The 13,900-nt window shown below is 47.7% G+C and overlaps 1 protein-coding gene across 5 annotated transcripts in view; it reads left to right on the forward strand.

The window, feature by feature from the left end:
• Positions 1 to 13,900, forward strand: part of DDX11 (DEAD/H-box helicase 11) — a 249,208-nt gene that overhangs the window by 1,333 nt on the left and 233,975 nt on the right. The gene's annotated exons all lie outside the window — the stretch shown is intronic.

A 13,900-nucleotide genomic window follows, 5' to 3' on the forward strand; every position in this document is an offset into this window, starting at 1 on the left:
CATGTGAGTACCCCTGTATTTCATTCCCAGGAGGGGAAAGACATGGCAGCGGAGGCTGTGAAGCGTTGTTCGCGGTGTGGGAGGCACCACTCTGTTTCGGGGCTGTGTTGGCCGGCTGCGTGGGAGACGCTGCAGCAGCTGTTTTTGCATTGGAAGGTGCGTTTCCTCCCTGCGCCAGAGACGCGCTCCGGGAGAAGAAGGCAGAACCGGATTTGGCTGCGGCTTTGGAGGTGTGGCTGAGCATATCAGCTGTGGCGGCAGGGGATGTGCTACTGCTGGGAGCAGTGGCACCGGAAGGACTTGCGACCTTCGGTTCCCTCTTGCCGGAGTTTGTGCTTCTGCTGCACAAGGTGTTTTCGCAGCAGAAGACAAGCCTGGACGGAGGAAGGTAGTTCTGTGAGGGTGGTCTAGCCCAGGGGCTGGCTTTTCAGCCACAATTAGGTCTCAAAGGGGCCAAGAGGCATAGGGTGCCCAAGGCTCAGGATTTGGCCTACCCAGAGAGCCCTCTACCTCTTTTCGGTTCCAGGGGAGGTGGGGAGGAGGCTGGGGTGCAGGACATGGATGTAGAAGAGGCTGGTAGGGATGATCCCTCAGTGCTATGCCTGTTCCATAGGGAGGAACTTGCGGCCTTCATTTCTAAAGCTATGGAATGTCTGCACATTTCCCTACTGGATACGGCGGGGGGGGGGGGGGTGCTGGGTGTTTCCAATCCCCTTATGGCGGGCTCTAGGTGGCTGCCTAAGACTTTTCCTGTGCATGAAGCTATGCAGGAGTTGATTTCTGAGCAATGGACTACGCCTGAGTCTGGCCTCAAGGTGGAATGGGCTATGCATTCATTGTATCTAGTGGCGCTTGAGGAGCAGGATGAGTTTAAGCTTCCTAAGGTGGATACCTTAGTAGCGGCAGTTACCAGAAAGACTACTCTGCCAATTGAGGGAGGTGTTACTCTGAAAGACCCTCAGGATAGGAAGATAGAGTCTTCTTTAAGGTTTTCATTTGATGTGGCAGCCCTGATTCTACAGGCGGCGATCTGCAGTTCTTATGCAGCATGTGCCTGTCTTCAGTGGATCCAGTTATGTACTGATGGGGTGGTAGAGGCCGGTGGGGCTCTGCCCCCAAATTTTCCAGATGTGTAGTCCAGCTGGCGTATCTGATGGATGCCTTGTATGATATGATTAGAGCTTCAGCTAAGCAGATGGCTGTGGCAGTAGTTTCTAGGCAGCACCCATGTCTGCGGCATTGGGCAGCAGACGCTGCCTCCAAATTGCGCCTGGTGTGCCTTCCCTTTAGGGGCAGGTTGCTGTTTGGGGAGGATTTTGAAAAATTGGTGAAGGATTTTGGAGACTCTTAAGTCTCAAAGGTCGCAAGAGGATAGGTCCAGAGGGACACCTAGGCCTCCCTCATCTAGGCCGCGTTTTCGGGATACCAGGAGGTATAGCCTGGGGAAATCAGCATATAGGGCCTCCTATTCGGCAGTTTATAGTGCCAGGTCCAGGGTTACGCAGCGGCAACCTTTTGCCCTGCCAAATCCTCGGCCTTGAGGGTGGATCCTCCTCAGTCACACCCTCCACAAAAACGGGGTTTTGGCTCCTTCCGCCAAGTGAATGAGGGGTGTCTGGCCTCATTGCTGGCGGAATGGGCCAAGCTTCCATAAGGCTCGGAGGTCTTCTGTGTAGAGAGCGGTCACGGTTGAGATTGCTTTTTTCCAGGCACAAATTCTTTCTGGGTGTCCCTGTGTTGAGCCTTAGGGCCGGGACTTCTGGTTCCTTACGGTTAGAAGGGCCTGGGGCTCCTTTCCGGGGTGTTGTGGACCCACCAGGCGGTCCTTTGGTTCCCCAGGAGATAGGTACTCCAGGTGGTGGGTCCTTGCATTCCCTTGTGGCAAGTTCCCCGGCTTCCCCACAGGCTCAGGGAGCAAGCTCGGGGAGTGGGGTAGGCCCTTGGTCTTCCTGGGGCCCCATGACATCTGTGGAGAAGGTTTCCTCTCTGGATGGTGAGAGGGCGAGTATAGCTTCATCCAGTTCGTGGCTCCAGCGCAGCGGGGTGGCTATTTCAGGATTGTCAGCAACCCTCAGGTGTGATTGTTCAGGGGAGGTGGTCACCGGTCACTCCTCCTTGGTGGCGGGGGACACCTGTCTGTTTCCCAGAAGTGTAGGGTCAGGGGGAAGCTCTCTTCCAATATGGTCTTATGGCCTGGCTATTGAACAGTCAAGGCTGCAGCGGAGGGGATATTCCGAGCAGGTTATCTCTACTGCAGGCAAAGAAGAGGTCTACCTCTATGACTTATGCTAGGATCTGGCGGGTGTTTGAAGCTTGGTGCATACAATTAGGGCTGCCTCCTTTTCAGATTTCCCTCTCTCAGATTCTTTCCTTCCTGCAAGAAGGGATTGTTAAAGGGTTGGCCTGCAATTTCATTTGAATACAGGTAGCGGCTATTGCCTGTTAAAGAGGGAAGGTGTCTAGTTTATCCTTAGGGTCTCACCCTGATGTGGTAAGGTTCCTTAAGGGGGTTAACTGCATTCGGCCGCCTTTGCGGAGGCCATCTCCGGATTGGAGTCTGAGGGTGGTTCTTCAAGGTTTGCAAGGGGCGCCTTTCGAGCCCTTTGGATACCACCACACTCAAAGATGTTACCTTAAAGGCGATTTTTCTGGTGGTCCTGGCTTTGGCCAGGCGGGTTTCTGAGTTACAGGCTTTATCCTGAAGGGATCCGTTCTTATGTTTTTCAGAGGCTGGAGTTTTGATTCGGACGATTCCTTCCTTTCTTCCAAAGGTGGTTTCTCCTTTTCATGTCAATCAGGTCCTCTTTCTACTGTCCTTCAGGAAAGAGGATTGGGGGTCAAGGTTTCCTGCCTTGCATTTGCTTGATGTAAGGAGAATGCTCTTGCACTATTTTCAAATTTAATAATGATTTTTGACGTTCGGATCACCTCTTTGTGCTCTTTTTGGGCCCTTGAAAGGGCTTAGCAGCTTCTAAGGCCTCTGTGGCTCGGTAGGTCCGAGAGGCTATTTTTTCTGCTTATTTGTTAGCAGGTAAGCGGGTGCTGGTGGCTCTGCATGCTCATTCGATGAGAGCGATGGCTACACCTTGGGCAGAGTCCAGGGAGTTTTCCCTGGAAGAGATTTGTAGGGCAGCCACTTGGTTGTCGTCCAACACGTTCTCTAGGCATTATCTCTTGGATGTGGCGGAGCTTGCGGAGGCGTCCTTAGGTGCTTCGGTGCTCGCAGAGGTGGCATGTTCGCCCCGCCCAAGTTGAGTTTACTTTGCTACATCCCAATAGTCTCTTGATTCATCTGCTGACGGCGCTAAGGAATGAAAAATTATGTTCTACCTGTTAATTTTCTTTCCTTTAGACTCAGTAGATGAATCCAGAGCCCCACCCAATAGGTATTGTTCATGGTTTTTTTCTCACAGGCGCTGTCTCATGGTTAAGGTCAGAATTATTTTGCTTATGGGAAAGAAGTTGGCTGGGTTGCAAACTGCATTGTTCGGATGCTTGAATATTAAGCGAAACTGGCTGGCAAGAGGGACTCGATCCAAGATATACACCTGCGAATCAGTTCTCAATCTCCACCTCCTGGTAGATGTGTGCTATCCCACTAGTCTCTGGTTTCATCTGCTGCTAAAGTAAAGGAAAGAAAATTAACAGGTAGGACATAATTTTTCATTGTTTGTTTATTAAAAGGTTCTATACCACTACTAATGACTGGGGAGTCAATTCAGAGTGGGTTACATTAGCTTCTCTAATGGTATTACAATATAATACATGAACTTTATATTATGAGCTTTGTACTATATAGAAATAGTGTTTCTGTGATGATTATTCATATATGGGCTTCAGATGGTGTTAATTGATGGTTTTAGTACATTAGGGTATGATGGTATGGTGCATTTGCATATCCTTTGCTTTTAGTGCTGTAGGTCCTATAATACATCGGGATGGGGTTGTCAGAAATCCAGGACTGGCTTAAAATTTCCCTCCTCAAACTGGTAACTTGAAAGCTCTGAAAAGGTACTATCTTGATCTTCTCTTAATGATGGCTTTTCAGATCTCCAGGGGCAACATGGTGGCGGTGTAAGCATCTGTTCCTCTAGTTCAGGGGTAGACAATTCCAGTCCTCGAAAGCTGGAGCCAGGTCAGGTTTTCAGGATATCCACAATAAATATGCATGAGATAGATTTGCATCTCAAGGAGGCAGTGCATGCAAATCCATCTCATACATGTGAAGAGAATGGAGTCGATTCAGCGAATGGCCACTAGGTTGGTCTCGGGACTAAAAAATCTCTCATATGAAGAATGTTTGAGCAGTTGCGCTTATATTCTCTCGAAGAGCGCAGAGAAAGAGGGGACATGATAGAAACATTCAAATACATCACGGGCCACATTGATGTGGAGGAAGAAATCTTTTGTCTTACGGGTCCCATGGCGACAAGAGGGCATCCGCTAAAACTCAGGGGGAGGGAAAGATTTCATGGTGACAACAGAAAGTATTTCTTCACCGAAAGGGTGATTGATCGATGGAATGGTCTTCCACGTCAGGTATTCGAGGCCAGTACCACGCTAGACTTCAAGGGACGATGGAACCGACAGGTGGGGTCGCTCCAGAAGAATGCTTAAAAGATGGATTCTCGAAGGAGGGAGGGTTCTTGAGTGGGCAGACTTGTTGGGCCGTCGGCCCTTTTCTGCCGTCATACTTTGTTTCTATGTTTCTATCCTGAAAACCTGACCTGGCTCCGGCTCTCGAGGACCGGAATTGCCTACCCCTGCTCTAGTTACCTCAATCCTGCAGGATATTTGACTGTTAGGACCTCAGACTGGATCATCCAGCTACTCTTGATTGCAACTGTTAGTTCTCCATTCTTCCCTCTGGGCCTAACTAACAAAGTAACATAGTAGATGACGACAGATAAAGACCCAAATGGTCCATCCAGTCTGCCCAACCTAATTCAATTTAATTTTTTTTCTTCTTCTAAGCTATTTATGGGTAAGAATGCAAAGCTCTGCCCAGTACTGTTCTTAGGTTCCAACTACTAAAGTTTCCATCAAAGCTCACTCCAGCCCATTTACACCCTCCCAACCATTGAAGCCCTCCCCAGCCCATCCTCAAATATAGACACAGACCGTGCAAGTCTGCCCGGTTCTGGCCTTAGTGCTTCAATTTTCTGATTCTAGATTCTCTGTGTTCATACCACGCTTTTTTGAATTCTGTCACTATTTTCCTCTCTACCACCTCTCTCGGGAGCGCATTCCAGGCATCCATCACCCTCTCCTCCTCCTTCCTTACATTGTTTTTGAGTCTCCTACCCCTCAGCCTCAAATTATGCCCTCTGGTTTTACCATTTTCCTTTCTCTTGAAAAGATTTTGTTCTACTTTAATACCTTTCAAGTACTTGAACATTTGAATCATATCTCCCCTGTCCCTCCTTTCCTCTAGGGTAGTGTTCTTCAACCACTGGTCCATGGACCAGTGCCAGTCTACAGAAATTTCCTGCCGGTCCACAAGGCCAGCATGTGCATCAGGCCCAAAACAGTGTTCTTCAACCGCCGGTCCACGGTGCGATCGATGCGGCGTTATCTTCGAGCCAGCTCCCTCTTCCTAACTGATTCACTGCACAAAGCTACGGGCAGTGGCTCCTACAGGCATCCTGCGCCTGAACTGGAAGCCTTCTCTCTGACGTTGCAATGTCAGAGGGAAGGCTTCCAGATGAGGCATGGGACGTGCAAGGTGCGGGGTCTGGGGTGGACATTGGGTAGAGATGGGCGGGGTCTGGCCCACAACTTAGCCCAGTGTTCTTCAACCGCTGATCCATGGACCAATGCTGGTCCACAGAATAATTATTTTATTTCTGCCGGTCCATAGGTTTAAAAAGGTTGAAAAACACTGCTCTAGGGTATACATTAGTGCTGTTCAATTCACGATTCGAATCGATTCACCAGTTCACTTCAGGTGAATCGATTCGGTTTGGCAAAAAATCAAACTCATCGATTCAAGTCAGCCACGAAACCCGTTCATGCTTTCCCTCTGCCGCTGCCACCTGCCGGAGTTGTTTCCATCTAAAGTAACTTCCGGTTTTATGAAACCGGAAGTTACACCAGAAGGATTTAGGTGTGCCGAGTGGACCTCGTGCTGGCTCTCTCCTTCGCTCGGCGAAAACATTTCTCCTCTCCTCCACGTGATTCCCAGTGTAAGTTTGAGAACTGGCCAGGGTGCTGGGGAAGCTGAGAATCGGACAGGGGGGCTGGGGAAGCTCAGAATTGGACGGGGGGCTGGAGAAGCTTTGGGGATGATTTGCTTTAGGGATTTGAATCGGGCTGGGAAAGCTGAGAATAGTGCTGCCTGATTCACGATTCAAATCGATTCGAATCGATTTATCACGACAAAAAAATCGGCCTCCCGATTCACTGACTGACCCTCCCCCCTTGCCCCTAAAGCAGGAGTGGCAGTGCTGCCTCTTGCTGGCCTGCCTCTCCTGCTTTACAGGGCAAGTGGGGAGGGTCAGTCGGAAAGTGGCTTCCTCGCTGGTGTCCGGCTTCCTGGCATCATAGTAACATAGTAGATGACGGCAGATAAAGACCCGAATGGTCCATCCAGTCTGCCCAACCTGATTCAATTTAAATTTTTTAATTTTTTCTTCTTAGCTATTTCTGGGCAAGAATACAAAGCTTTACCCGGTACTGTGCTTGGGTTCCAACTGCTGAAATCTCTGTTAAGACTTACTCCAGCCCTCCTACACCCTCCCAGCCATTGAAGCTCTCCCCAGCCCATCCTCCACCAAACGGACATATACAGACACAGACCGTGCAAGTCTGCCCAGTACTGGCTTTAGTGCAATATTTAATATTATTTTCTGATTCTAAATCCTCTGTGTTCATCCCACGCTTCTTTGAACTCAGTCACAGTTTTACTCTCCACCACCTCTCTCGGGAGCGCATTCCAGGCATCCACTACCCTCTCCTTAAAGTAGAATTTCCTAACATTGCCCCTGAATCTATCACCCCTCAACCTCAAATTATATCCTCTGGTTTTACCATTTTTTTTTTCTCTGGAAAAGATTTTGTTCTACGTTAATACCCTTCAAGTATTTGAACATCTGAATCATATCTCCCCTGTCTCTCCTTTCCTCTAGGATATACATATTCAGGGCTTCCAGTCTCTCCTCATACACCTAGGAACCTATAAAAACACCATCAAACGTCTAAGAATAGTACAAAATGCCACCGTCCGCCTCATCTTCGGCCTCAAAAAATATGACCACGTTGTTAGCCCCTATTACGCCAAACTCCACTGGCTGCCTGTAGGAGGCAAGAATCACCTTCAAATTCGCTTGCCTCTGCTTCAAAACCTTAGCAGGCTCTTCACCAATCTACCTATCCGAGCACCTTGAAATTACTGGCCCCTCTCGTACTCAAAATACATACCTGTTCTCTTTTCCCTCCCTGAAGGGCTGCCTGTACAAAAAATTCCTAGACCGATCCCTAGCATTCCAAGCGGGCAAATGGAACAAATGCCTCTCCACTCTCATCTCCAATTCCCCCCCCTACCAAACATTCAGGAAGTTAATCAAAACCTACCTTTTTGACAAATTCCTCTGATCTATCCACCCTCTTCCTTGCCTCCCCCTCTGACCTCGACTCACCCCCAGACCCTTCTCCACCGTATGTAACACTGCTATTTGTAACACCGCTGTATGTAACTTACAACAAAAGTAACTACTCAGTATATGTCAACCTAGCTGAAAAAACAACTTCACCGTAAATTTATCGTCTAAAATGTAAATGTAACTTCACTGACAATGTATCATCTAAAATGTAAATGTAACATTATTGAAATTGTAACTTCGCTGTAAATGTACAGTCTCTTCATTTGTTAACCGCATAGAACTTCCATGGTAATGCGGTATACAAGAATAAAGTTATTATTATTATTATCTTCTGGCGCAAGCCTCCTATCATTTTCGTTGCCCTCCTCTGGACCGCCTCAAGTCTTCCTATGTCCTTCGCCAGATACGATCTCCAAAACTGAACACAATACTCTTAAGTGGGGCCTTACCAATGACCTGTACAGGGGCATCAACACCTTCTTCCTTCTGTCCCTGTCCACTTTTTCTATGCCCTTCATGATCTTGAAGGCTTCTATCATGTCTCCCCTGAGTCGCTTTTCCAGGGAGAAAAGCCCCAGCTTTTTCAGTCTGTCAGTATATGAGAGGTCCCCTATACCCTCTTGCTCTTCTCTGGACTCTCTCAAGTACCACCATGTCCTTCTTGAGGTACGGCTACCAGTACTGGACACAGTACTCCAGGTGCGGGCGCACCATTGCACGATACAGTGGCAGGATGACTTCCTTCGTCCTGGTCGTGATACCTTTATTAATGATACCCAACATTTTGTTCACTTTCCTTGAGGCTGTGGCGCACTGCGCCGACGCCTTCAATGTTGTGTCTACCATCACTCCCAGGTCTCTTTTAAGGTTGCTTATTCTTATGTTATGTTCTCATCTGTAGGGGCCTTTGTTTTCTCTTCTTATTTTAATGTATTTTTTTTCTGGGTACTTATCAGTGTTTTTTATAATGGGAACAAAAATGGAAGATAATTAATGTGTGTGGAATGGGGTGGGGGGGTAACTAATTTCTTCAGCTAAATAATTCAATCCACCTCAACCAGACATAGGAGAACTCACGCACCATTCACACACCCTCCAACCAAAAATGTGAAAAGAAAAAAACTTTTCGACAACCTCCTAGCCATTTGAGCTGCAATACTCGACCCCCAAATCTACAACCTATTGACCTCGACCACAGACTGGACTACAAAATCTTCAAAAAATAAATAAAAACCCTTCTATTCAAAAAACAATCAGAACTGTCCCAAGCATCACCTGCAACTACTCCATATGTACTTCGGATGTCATGACAATTCAGACATAATTTATGTTATGTTTGGAATAATGGTTACATATAAGGTTCAATAAAAGAACATTTTCACTGCCTGTTTCTATTCTGACCATTTATTCCGTTTCATGGTCATTACAAAAAATATTTTTTTACATGGGGGGTGTCAAAAAATGATGGGCCCTGGGTGCAACATACCCTAGGTACACCACTGGGTTGATCAAAAGGTATGAGAATGGTGATGTTGTCTGCATAGCTATATGAGGTTAGGCCTAGTTTGTCCAGGCAGGCGCCGAGGAAGGCAGTATAGAGATTGAAGAGAGTAGGGGATAGTGGGGATCCTTGGGGTACGCCGCAGGAGTTGGACCAAGGTTCCGATTTTTCTTTATTTGACTTTACTCTGTAGGTTCTGGATTTTAGGAATCCTTCAAACCATGAGTATACCTTATCAGTGATACCTATTATGTCCAAAATTTGCAGTAGAATGTTATGGTCTACCAGGTCAAATGCTTCTGTCAGATCCAATTGTATGAGCAGCATTTTTTTTGCCTGTGCTGAGGTGTTGTCTAGCGGTGTCAACAAGGGAGCCTAGTAGTGTCTCTGTGCTGAAGTTGATTCTGAAGCCGGATTGCCTGGGGTGGAATATGTTGTGGTCTTCCAGATAGTTGGTGAGGAGTTTAGCTACTAGCCCTTCTGTTAGTTTGGCATACAGAGGTATTGAGGCAATGAGTCTGTAATTAGATGGTTGATCCATTGCTCCTTTAGAGTCTTTTAGGATCAGTGTGACGATGAGTTCGCTGAGATCAGTTGGGAAAAGGCCATCTGTGAGCATGGTTTGTATCTATTGTAGGGGAAGGGCACTGAGGTGTTTAAGAGATATGATGGGCAGTAGTTGAGGTCACATGGTACGTGGCTGTACTTTTTGTAAAGTTTGTTAAGGTCGGACAATTGTATAGTAGGGAAGTGGGACCAGGTTCTCTCTGCAGCCGTTGATTCTTTTTCTGTGGGGAGTATTGTGATTTCTTTTAGGTGGGTTGGGGTACTGTTGAGGGTAGCTCTGGCATTTGTAATTTTGTTCTTGAAGTGTTCTGCTAAGAGGGTGGCGGGAGGGTGTATTGTTATTGTTCTGGTAGGGTTTGATGTCAGTTAGATCTTTTAGTATTTGAAATAAGTTTTTTGGTGTCTTGAGTTTCTATGCCTATTAAGTTGGTGTAGTGTGCTTTTCTCTTATCCTTTAGTTGTAGTTTGTATTGTTTTTTAGTATTTTCCAGGCGGTTTTTGAATGCTCTAGGTTAGTTTTTCTCCATTTTCTTTCTAGTCGTCTACATTGGCTTTTGAGTAGGAGTAGTTTGTTGTCAAACCATTGGTCTGATCGTCTGCTGGTTCTGGTTTTGGTTTGTAGTGGGGCTAGTTCATCAAGGGTGTGAGTGCTCAGTTTGCACCATTGTGAAATGAAGTCCTTGGGATTGCATTCCTGTATTGAATTGTCTATTTTGTTCCAAAATTTGATTGGCTCGATGTGTATACGTGAGGTGTAGGTTACTTTTTGGGATTTTGGTGTGATTTTGTTTTTGGTTCAGTTGAAGTTGAAGGAGTATGTGTAGTGGTCTGACCAGAGGGATCGGGACCATATTCCATTGGATTTATGAATTTCTGATAGAGATGGTTGATGGGTCATGAAGGCTGCGATGTCAAGTTGGTGACCTTTCTCATGAGTGGTTTGTGGGTCTAAAATCTGAAACGATAAGGCATCGAGAAATGAAAGAAAGTTATCTACTTCTTTGGATGATTGGTCTTCAAGGTGTAAGTTTAGATTCCTAGGATTAGGTTGTAGGTAGCTGTTATTGAGTTTTGGTATATGAAGTCTTCAAGTTCAGGCTTTACTGTGGTCCAGTTTCCCGGTGTTATGTAGCAGAGTATGCAGTTTAGTGAACCTTTTGGTGTGGAGCATGAGAGTTGGCAGGCTAAAAGGTCTGTGTAGGGGGTGGATGTTTTTTCAAGTACCTAGTGTTAGGGAATCTTTAATTAAGATTGCTAGTCCAAATTATTGCTCTACTCAGAAGAAATAAGGCCAGATCACCTTATCGAAAGCCTTCTCGGCATCCAAGCTAGCCAAGAGATCGTCGCCCGCTCGGCTCCTATCCTCCTAAAGTGCCATCAATGCCCGTAAGATATTAGAAGATGCAAAGCGCCCTGGTACAAAACCAACTTGATTAGCATGGACTAGGGAAGGAACCAGCTGAGCCAACCAACTCGTCGGAATCGCTGTGAGGATCTTCATATCTTGATTTAATAAAGATATCAGGCGATAAGACCCCACCAGATCAGGGTCTTTCCCCTGTTTGGGGAGAACCACGACATGAGCATGGTTCTGTTCAGGGAGAAAGCACCTAGTGGTCTGCATGTTGGCATACATAGCAACCAAAGTAGGCCCTATCTGAGGTTTCAAAATTTTGTAGAACTCAGACCCATACCATCAGGTCAGGGAGCCTTTGCCAACTTTAGCTTCCCCACCGCGGCATGGACCTCTTCACATGAAATAGGTGTATTTAACAGTTGCAAATGAGAAGTCGACACCTGGGGTAGAGCAAGATCGTAGAGGTCTGCACAGGAACGGAGACTGCGGGAATCCCGCGGGTCCTGCAGGGATCCCCCCCTGGCCCATGGGACTCCCACGGGGATGCCCCCCTTGCCCACGGGACTCCCACGGTGATGACCCCCTGACCCACGGGACTCCCATGGGGATGAAAAAAGGCCTACCTAAATTCTGGCGATGCAGGCATGCAGCTAAGAGACAAGTCCGGCGTTGCGGCGGAAACAGCCGTGCTAAGCAGTGAGCTCAGCATGTACAAGCTGAAAGCCTTGCTTGCTGATTGGTCCGGCAGCACGGCGGGGTGGGATCAGCAAGCAAGGCTTTCAGCTATGGACGTGCTGCTTGTTTGCTCTATGGCTGCAGGTCTCCTTTCTCTGGTTCACCAGACCTCCCTCATACAAAGGCCGGGAATGCAGAGTTCCGTTCTCGGTAGGGGATGCCTCAGTAGGCTGGACTGCATCACGGCACCGGCTCACTGCTCAGCCACTGGGAACCCAGATTCGGTCCTGTTCTGGGTGGAGGACACTTGGGGGGAGGGGAGGGGGGCTTGTTTGCGCCATCGTGCAGGCTCCCCACTCTGCCGGCAAAAGCACAGTCTGTCCCATTCTAGGGGGAGAAAACCTAGCAGGGACCTGGCTGCACCACAATACTGGCTTCTAGAAAGCACAATGGACTGGGGAGGGGGGGGGGTCTAGCAGTGTATGGCACCATTGGACCCATGTAGACTTGCACGTCCATTCTGATGCTGACTTGAGGTCCCTTTCTCTCCAGCATCTTCCCTCTCCTCCATTTCTATCCAGCATATGCCCTCTCTCTCTCTCTTTCTCCTTTCCATCCAGCATCTGCCCCTCCCCCTCTTTCCATCCAGCATCTTCCCCTCTGTCTCCTGCTTCTGCCCAGCATCTGATCTGTCTCCTCTCTTCCTCCTTTCTGTCCCCTCTGTCACCCCATCCATCATCCACCCTTCTTTCTCCCCCTTCCATCCAGGATCTGCCCATCTTTCCCCCCTTTAAGCCCAGCATCTGCTTCATTTCTCTTTCTCCCCCTTCTATTCAGTGTCTGCCTCATCTTTCTATTTCCTCCCTTCCATCCGTATCCTCCCCTCTCCTCCTTTCCATTCAATGTCTTCCTCCCCTCTCCTTTTCTTTACATCCATCATCTGTCTTTTTCTCTCTCCCCAGGCATTGCAGCTTGTCTTATCTTTCCCCTTTCATCCAGTGTGTCTGATCTCTCCCCCTTTCTATCTACAGTCCGTCTCCTCTCACCTCTTACATCCAGTATCTACCCCCACCCACCTGACACCTCAGTCGCCGCCAGACTGATGCAAAGCCTTCCCTCCGATATCAGCTCTGACTTCGGGGGAATACTTCTGGGACGGCTACATATGGCGTGCTGCAGGCTGCCTCCAACCCCTGCTGTTATCTGGACTCGAATGAAGTGGTGGTAAGGAGTGCATTTTTGGACACAGAAGTCATGAACTGGGGAGAGAGGAAGGGAGGGAAAGAGATTCTGAGGTGGGGGAGGGAATAGAAAGGGAGAATTGGGTGTGGGTGTGTCAGTGAGCGGGAAAGAGAGATGGTTGTTTACACACGACAAATGGAAGAAAGAGGATAATTTTTGGTCGTAGGGAGGGAGGTACAGAATATGATAGGGAAGAAAAAGATGAGAGTGAGAAATGTGGCAAGGGAACAATGGGACAGATTGAAAGGGATGCAAGAGGGAGGAATGTTGGACAGTGGTGAAGGGAATGGAGGGAGAGATGTGGCATGGTGCTGGAGAGGGGTGATAGAAAGAGAAATGTTGGGCCATGGGGCTGGTGGGCAGGCACGAAAGATGAGAAAGGGATAAATGCTGGACCATGGTAGGGGGAACCAATGGACAGCAACAGAAGAATTTACAGAAGATAAAATAGCAGGGGAAAAAACTGGGACCAACTTTATGGAAAAATAAGTCTCCAGACAACAAAGGTAAAAAACGGAATTTATTGACTAAAATACGTTAGCTTTGGGAAATGAATATAGCAGATGTCTTTGTATTGTGTTCAAAAGAAAAGGAAATGCATTTCCGGTTTTATTTCTACATTGTTGAAGTACTTGCTGACCCTTTCTGTGACTGGTGGGGATCCCCAAGCACCGCCAGCAGAGGACCTCCTCTAGAGACGACCAGAACTCCCCTCCACCAAGCACAGCAGTTGCTGGCAACATCCATGAGCCACTGAGGTGCCAGCATCTGTGACTCAGGGACGCTACTGCTGCCTGCCAAGCTTGGCAAAAGGGACTCCCCGCCAACTGCAAAGGAAGTCCTCAGCTGACAGCTTGGGGGTTCTCATCAGCTGAGTATTTATATTTTATATTTACATTAGAGGTTCTGGTAGAAACCCATTTACAAAGTATGTATTCTTCCCAATTAATATTTCCA

This window comes from Geotrypetes seraphini, chromosome 7 (assembly GCF_902459505.1).
Source record: "Geotrypetes seraphini chromosome 7, aGeoSer1.1, whole genome shotgun sequence".
Classification (NCBI taxonomy): Eukaryota; Metazoa; Chordata; class Amphibia; order Gymnophiona; family Dermophiidae; genus Geotrypetes; species Geotrypetes seraphini.